General features: G+C 47.1%; 1 non-coding gene across 1 annotated transcript; it reads left to right on the forward strand.

The window, feature by feature from the left end:
- Positions 1-5737: 5737 nt before the first annotated feature.
- On the forward strand, positions 5738-5811 carry Trnai-aau (transfer RNA isoleucine (anticodon AAU)). Its single transcript has one exon. It is a non-coding gene; the product is annotated as a tRNA-Ile (tRNA).
- The last annotated feature ends 2321 nt before the right edge of the window (positions 5812-8132 follow it).

Genomic DNA, 8132 nt, shown 5'->3' on the forward strand with positions numbered 1-8132 from the left:
AAATGTGTATTGTTTTACTCAGGTTATTTTTCTTACGTAAAATTTAAAATTATATTGATATTAAATACTGATCCACTCACATCACTCATCTCCAATGTAAATGGTAAAGAAAACAAAATTCATGTGGAAATATGAGAAGCTGAACCATTGCAAACTGACATTTAAAAACAGTTTATAAAACAATATTTCGCAAAGACAATGCGAAACTGTTTCAGGCAGAACAATCTTTGCATACTATGGGGAGTATTTGTAAGAGAGATATTGCTCTTCTGTGGTCCGTTGGCCATAACCTGGTGAGCGAATGTAGATCGTGTGATCGCGAGGACGTCGTTCTGGTCCAGGGTCACACAGCAGTCTAGGTCCACTTCCCTCTGCGGCTTTCACGTTTTGGATCAACAGATACTCCACCACTGGAGGTCTCATTCGTGCAGGGAGCAGGACCCGCCGCGGCCCCCCACCAGCCTCCGCTCGGGACTCGTCCCTAACGTCCCCTGGTCACCTCGTGTCCGCCTCCACCTCCGCCGAGCGGGGCTCCTCCCAGCTCCCGGCGCAGGAGTGCGGGAGGGCTCGGCCACCCGAGCTCCGGGCGCCTCTAAGTCGACCTCGGTGTCTTTCCCACGTTATCGACCTCGGCGGGACTGAGTGCAGCCTCAGCAAGTCCCCCAGGTGTCCTCCGAGCGCGCCATCTCGGGGTTGCGGGGACCAGGTCGGGTTATTTTCTTGGGATCATTTTTGGTCTTCAAGAGAGGGATCACAGGGATTCCACCTTCTGGGTCCCCTTCTTCCTCCGGGAGAAGTCTTTTCTTCTGTCCTTTAATAAATTTCTAATCTCTACTCTGAAAAAAAAAAAAGAGAGGGATCACAGGCTTCCCTTCTGTGGTCAGATAAGCCCACCTAGGACTAGATCCAGGCTGCTGCTTCTTTCTCCTCCTCCTCCTCCTCCACCTCCCCCTCCCCTCCCCTCCCCCTCCTCCCCCTCCCCCTCCTCCTCCCCCCTCCTCCTCCCCCTCCTCCTCCTCCTCCTCCTCCCCCTCCTCCTCCTCCTCCCCCTCCTCCTCCCCCCTCCTCCTCCCCCCTCCTCCTCCTCCTCCTCCTCCTCCTCTTCTTCTTCCCTTTACCCTTCCCCTTCTGCTTCTTTTTGATCTACTCTGCTGGGAGACCTAAAATTCTCTACTGTTTTGGGAAGGGAAATTTCCCCCTGGATGTAGTATTTTCTCAGTGAGACTTATGGACTTCCATATGATTGATGAGTGGAAAGCCGCAATAACCTTGATCGTTTCCTGGAAAAGAAGATCAATTTGACTTACCGAACTGGGCAGTCGGGGGCAATGCCAAGGTCTTTGGCACCCTCGACCCCAGCATCTCCCAGCAGGTCTGTGCACCAGGGCCAACAGGTGAGCACCGCCAAGAGTCAAGACCCTTCACCACCTGCTCAGCTCTCTGGAGCGTCCACTATCCTAAAAGAGCTAAACTTAAAAGACCATAATGACCTTGTCCGCAGCCGGTCTCAGCTCTGGAGCTGACAATTTGGTTCCATGAATGGAGGAGCCTAGTGGAGGACTGGAAGCCGCGGCAAGGGCCCAGTAACTATGGAACTGTCTGGCCATTGCAGGAAGTTAAGGAGATATTTTTAAAATACAAATCTTTCCATGGGTTCCCATTATTGTTAGGACTCATTCAAAAATATTAGCCTTGGCCTAAAATAGGAATCACGCTTTTTGATGAGACCTGATGTAGATCAATTAATGCCAGATAACTACTTTCAGTACCCCACTGTCTTTACCATAAATTTATTCTGATTTAGATATTGTATTCCTCTAGAAGGGATCCTGAATCATGCACCTGCTCTCCCCTGCCCTGATCTCCTACTTTGCAAAGCAACTCCACCCAAGAAGCTCAGTCTCTCCACCCAGGTGTTTATGGCCAAGTTTTATCTGAGATGTACAAAAGAAAGACACTGTTCCTTCTCCCAACTCTCCACTTAGCCCCTTCCTTTTCCCATCTGATTTTACCACACCTCTCTTTGCCATACATCATTAACTGCACCCCAAATCTCACCTACCCCCAGAGAACGTGAGATTGCAGAATCAAACGTGTTCTTAATGTGAATAAACTCCACATGTTCACCAATTATCTAGTTTAGTTTCAGAGAAGTAGGAAATTAGGGAAGAGGGAGGAATTGGAATGTGGCCAAGATCCTATGTAATTGTACTAAATATGTGTAATTAAGACAAGCTATTGAGAGGCTAACACAGGAGGCTCACAAGTTTAAAGACAGCCTTAGCAAATTAGCCAGACCTAAGCACCTTAGTGAGACCCTGTCTAAAAAAAACAAAAGGGCTGGGGATGTAAATCAGTGGTAAAGCCCCCTGGGTTCAATCCCCAGTACTGGAGAAAAGAAAAACAAATGCAAACACAAACAAACAAACAAACAAACAAAATCCAGGTGTACAAAAAGGATAAAGGGCTCAGGTCTTTGAGGGCGGTGAGGTGAGGACTATCAAAATTGCCAGTGAACATGTTTTTTGATGCGGTTCTTCTACATGTGTGTAAGTCATGGTGGCACACGTGAGATTGATTCAGTGACCGCCCACAGCTATAAACAGTGTGTGTGACAATAGGAGGGAAACTCCAGTGCCCACGCTGGTACAGAGCATGTAACTGAATGCCAGGCGTATTTACAAGACAATGAAGAGCATTTTTCTGTTTCGGATATGGGAAGATGGAAAAATTACAATCCGAATAAAAAAATTAAAAGCAAAGGATGGAATGTGAATAAATTGCCAATATCTGTGACAGAAAAAAAAAGAAAATATATTTGTAGAACTTTGGTTGCTCTTTTAAAAATCTCTGGAATGAGAAACAAATCACTACAGACAATGGTGACATTTGGGGAGAAGGAGACTGGGTGCCTCTAGAGCCGCAGTTCTGGAACTAGTCAGACCTAGGTAGGGAAAGGGGGCAGCAGGTAGACGGCAGGCTTCCAGGTGTGGCTCAGGAGACTGGGCTTCAGAGCTGCGAGACCGGACCGCCAAGAACCTGACGGATCCCAAGACCCTTCAGGCAAACAGCTGCGTTCGGTTAGCGGCGGGTTCTAGGAGGCCAGTGGCGGACAGGTCGGAGTCATCTGGCGCACGTGCTGATGAGCAGGCGTTTGGAGAGCATTAATCGTAAATATTTCCATGCATTCTTTTTTTTTTTTCCCCCTGATCAAAGAGCTCATCTGGAAATGGAAACAAATGTAGAGAAATGTGAAAACTTTGGTAACTTTGATTTTAAGACGATTTACAGGACAGAAATAAATTCCATTTTAGTTCTAGGAAACCTAAATTTACTCACAAAGTAACTCAGCATTAACAGCTGGAATGAAGACATTAACTGAGTACTTTGGGGGAGAAGGTTTAGCTGCATTCATAAACGTTCCTTCCTGGGCATGAAGCTTATTGTATTCTTAGTACTTTGGTGGATTTTCTCTTCTTTCTTCCTAATTTTTAATTAACATTTTATTAGAAAAAAATTTTGAACACACTAAGACTTTTTTTTTTTTTTTTTAAATGCATGTACTTAAGACCTGTTTCACATTCTGGCCAGTTGTTTTCTGAGCATCAATCACACCCCCTTTGCCAATATAGAAAGAGGGGTGGTGCCCTGAGGTGGGGAAGGAAAGGAAATATCACCTTGCCTGTCTCAAAAAATAAAATCCATCCAGCTGCAGATTCACGTACAATGTTTTAGTTGGTCTGTATCCTCTTTCGGAGTGGGATAAACAGGGAGAAAAAATAAAAAGATATTTTCTTTTCTATTATTTAGCCTTTGCAGGACAGCAGATTTGTTTTCTTTTCAGAAGCAAAGTGTGTGACAATGACTGTGTTTTCCAATCCTGTTTCATCATTTTCATTCTAATTTTAGACAATTGTGTGCATGTTCACCCTTTTCCTCTGACCCCTGTGTGGCCAGTAACTATGTATCTCTTACTATTTTATTTCTTATATTCACAATGCCTAGAATACCCTTGGTGCTCAATACGTAATCTATTTACTAAATCTATAAACACCACAATTGTTCCATTAGTGGCACCCTGGGAAGAACTGAATCAAGGACAATTTTCTGGACAAAACTGTAAGCTAAGTTTTCCTACTATGGTTGGCTTCGTTAAATTTTAGTGCCCAAGTTTCTTTCTTTCTCATGTAAGTAATATTTCATTCACATAACAAAGGTAGATAACTTGATTTGGAAACTTTGATTTGCCCCAAATTGTATTAAGCTCAGTCATTTATCCCACAAACATATATTAAGTGCCTATTTATAGCTGGCATTATGTCACCATAGGACCTCCCCTGCCCCACGAGGGTAGAGGTTTGTTAGTAACTAGATATTAAAAATAATTATAAAGCATTGTGAGATATAAAATATTTCTATAAAATCTGATATGTGATACATAGAAGAGACATTTGAGTTATATTATGAGTCGTTAGAGGAAACCATTAGATGAAGAGTTAGAAATGGAGCTGTAGAGAAGGAACATTTCTAGGAAAGATAGTAATACCCAGAATCTGGAATAGTCCGGGAATTGCAAGTAGTTAATTGTGACTTAAAAAAAAGACACCTGGAGACGGACTGCAGTTGCCTGTGGGTTGCCAAGGCTAAATTTCACCTGGAATGCTAGATTCAAGAAGGGTGGTTGACCATAGGGCAGAGTGACAATGACTGGGGAAGCTATGGATGTAAGAGTGGTGAGAAGATACATGGATGAGGGCTGAATAACGGTCAAACTTTCTTCAGGAAGATGAACTTAAAGTTGTAGTTGGTAGGTTAGGAAACAAAGTGCTGAGAGAATCACTATGTTTCATGGGAAGAGATGGATGTGTATGTGTGTGTGTGTGTGTTCGAAAACACACTTGGGCCAGAATTGGAACTGTGTTGGTGTCTCTGCATTTGTTTGGGATGTCTGATGTCTTGGAGTCGTGGTTGGAAACACTGATTCCAATCCAAGAGAAGAAGAGTTCAGGTACAATTGAAGCATGAGCTAAGAAAGCTCATGGGGAGAAGGGAAAAATTCAACTACTAGTAAAACCATCAGGGAAAATCATCACAGACTTTAAAGGACTCTGAGCTGATGTCACAGGAATGAAATGCTGAGGGCCAATAATCTTGACAGTAATTGTAAAGTTGGAAAACTGCCCTTAACTAAGGGATTTACAGGGGGAATGGGTCCAGGTGGATCTAAGGCTAATGACTACTTAGAAAACCATAAAAAAAAAAAAAGAAAGAAAAAAAAAGATTTTCACTCTTATCCAAAATGCAGGCTTTATCTGTAAAATATGATGACCCATCATGACCATGCCAAAGCTCTACCATTTTATTCACAATTAAATTCTATCCTGGCAATCTTAGATTAATTTCTTTCAACATACACATATGCCCTTTGGAACAATCTAGATTGTTGCTATGGTTTGGATGTGAGGTATCCCTCAAAAGCTCAGGTATTTCCATGTATTCTTGAGCCATTGAAAGAAGCTTGAAAAGTTTAAGTTTAGGAGTATGGCTTTAAAAAGCAGTGCTTTTTTTTTTTTTTTTTTTTTTTTTTTTTTTTTTGGTTATTTTGCTTTTAGAGAAAACTCTGTCATCTTTTTATCAAAAGTCGAAATATGCAAAGACATTCTTCCCAGTCCGACAATGTTACTGCAGAGAACACCTTAGGGGATCAGGAAAAGGCTTTTTTCCCTCCCCGCACAGCGGCCGGTTAGCTCAGTTGGTTAGAGCGTGGTGCTAATAACGCCAAGGTCGCGGGTTCGATCCCCGTACGGGCCAGCTCCTTCTTTTCGCACTGAAAAGAAAGAAACAACAAATAGTTCACATTTCTCAGAAGTTCCAAGTCCACCATGCATACTTTCCCGAGCCCAGGATCTCCAGCCGCTATTTCCCCAAGGCTCCTACAGTTCGCCCCAAAACCCAGTGTTGTAGAGGGCTTGCAGCCCCAGGATGGGAGACCTGCCTGCAAATTAAACGGAAGAACTGGAAAGCTTGCTGGAGCTTTTTAAATTTGATTTTATTGTCCTCCCGAAGGATCCGGAAACCAATCTCCTTTCTCAGACGGTCAAAACACAAGGTGAAGACTGCACGTGCCAACAAGCTGGCCCCTCGGCCGCCCCTGAACCCCTTTCGAGTCTCACCGACGGCCAGGACTGCCCGTCGGTCGCGGAGGTGCAAGCCTGAACCCCCTTCGGATCTCACTGACGGCCAGACTGCCCGTCGGTCGCGGAGGTGCAAGCCTGAACCCCCTTCGGATCTCGCCGACGGCCAGGACTGCCCATCGGTCGCGGAGGTGCAAGCCTGAACCCCCTTCGGATCTCACTGACGGCCAGACTGCCCGTCGGTCGCGGAGGTGCAAGCCTGAACGCCTTTGGGATCTCACCGACCGCCAGGACTGCCCAGCGGTCGCGGAGGTGCAAGCCTGAACGCCTTTGGGATCTCACCGACGGCCAGGACTGCCCAGCGGTCGCGGAGGTGCAAGCCTGAACGCCTTTGGGATCTCACCGATGGCCAGGACTGCCCAGCGGTCGCGGAGGTGCAAGCCTGAACCCCCTTCGGATCTCGCCGACCGCCAGGATTGCCCAGCGGTGGCGGAGGTGCAAGCCTGAACGCCTTTGGGATCTCACCGACGGCCAGGACTGCCCAGCGGTCGCGGAGGTGCAAGCCTGAACGCCTTTGGGATCTCACCGATGGCCAGGACTGCCCAGCGGTCGCGGAGGTGCAAGCCTGAACCCCCTTCGGATCTCGCCGACCGCCAGGATTGCCCAGCGGTGGCGGAGGTGCAAGCCTGAACGCCTTTGGGATCTCACCGACGGCCAGGACTGCCCAGCGGTGGCGGAGGTGCAAGCCTGAACGTTCCCCTTCCGGATCTCACCGACGGCCACGACGGACGGTGGCAGACCTTCGAGCCCGAACGGGTTCAGACGACCTGAGACTACTGGACTGCTGGAGGGGGTGGGGGCTGCATTCCGCGGCTCCCACCCAGGAGCCCAGCCTCTCGCGGACCCGCATCTAAAAGAGACTCAGACTGCAGGCAGGGTTCTGCGCCTGCGGCCTCTCGGGAGTTCCAGCCACCCTACGTCCTAGGCACCGGCGCCAGAGACGCCCCAGCCAGGCTCCCGGGCTCCCCAGGCCACGGGTACAAAGGGTCTCCCTCCAAAACCAACAGGGATGAGGGTGCAGCCGTCCTGGCAAGTGGTCCAGCTGCAGGCGCTCCGGTCTGAGAGGGCCGGCCAGTTCAGGCGTGGGCACCTGAACGAGAACTTCAGGGCTGGCTTGGGAGGGCAGACCTCAGGGTTTGGGGCTGGAGTGTATCCCTAGGAAACTTCCTTATGAGAGAGAAAATAGAAACCATCTGAAGAGCCAGCGATTGAGGATCTAACAACAGCACGATACAGCCTAGAATCAAGTAACCGAGACAAGGCAGGCTGCTGTGTACGGATGTTTGAAATGTGCACATGACACCTATTTTTTAAACACGCATTAGGGCCATGGGGCTTTGCTGATGTAAAAACCGGTCATAGACATGTAGGCAATTGTTATTTTCCGTAGGCCTACAGCAAGGGTTAAAGGATTTCATCCAAATTCTCTTTGCAGTGTTGGAGTGTGTTTGGGGGGAATTCATATTTCTACAGAAATTATATCCTCTAATAAACCATTAAGATATTTGGCATTTTAAAATAATAAATAAAATTTAAAATAAATAGAGATCAGTGAGTGAGGATTTGAATCCACAGGCTGAAGGCTGAGGTACAGCTTTTACAGAAGAGGAGCAAAGAGACAAAAGGCAGGAACTACACTTGTAGCCTCCGGACATCTTGGCCTTGTTCAGATCTGGGGGTGCAGCCTTTGCTCTCAGCCTCAGAGACACCCTCAGCTTGAGTTGGTTTCAAGAGCGATGGTCCCTGAGTCCTGAGCAGGGGAGCCGTCCTCAAACCCAGACCACAGCCTACATGCAGTGTCAGAAGAAAGGGAAGCAGAGAGTGAGAGGCATCCAGAGAAGGCACTGCAACCATTGTTGTCTGCATAACTAGAGTGGCTACTGGGCCATAAATGTAAAGCCCCCCAGGGGTGTTGGGAAGCACCAAACCCTCAGTCTG

The sequence above is a fragment of the Urocitellus parryii genome, chromosome 8 (genome assembly GCF_045843805.1).
Source record: "Urocitellus parryii isolate mUroPar1 chromosome 8, mUroPar1.hap1, whole genome shotgun sequence".
NCBI classification, from domain to species: domain Eukaryota; kingdom Metazoa; phylum Chordata; class Mammalia; order Rodentia; family Sciuridae; genus Urocitellus; species Urocitellus parryii.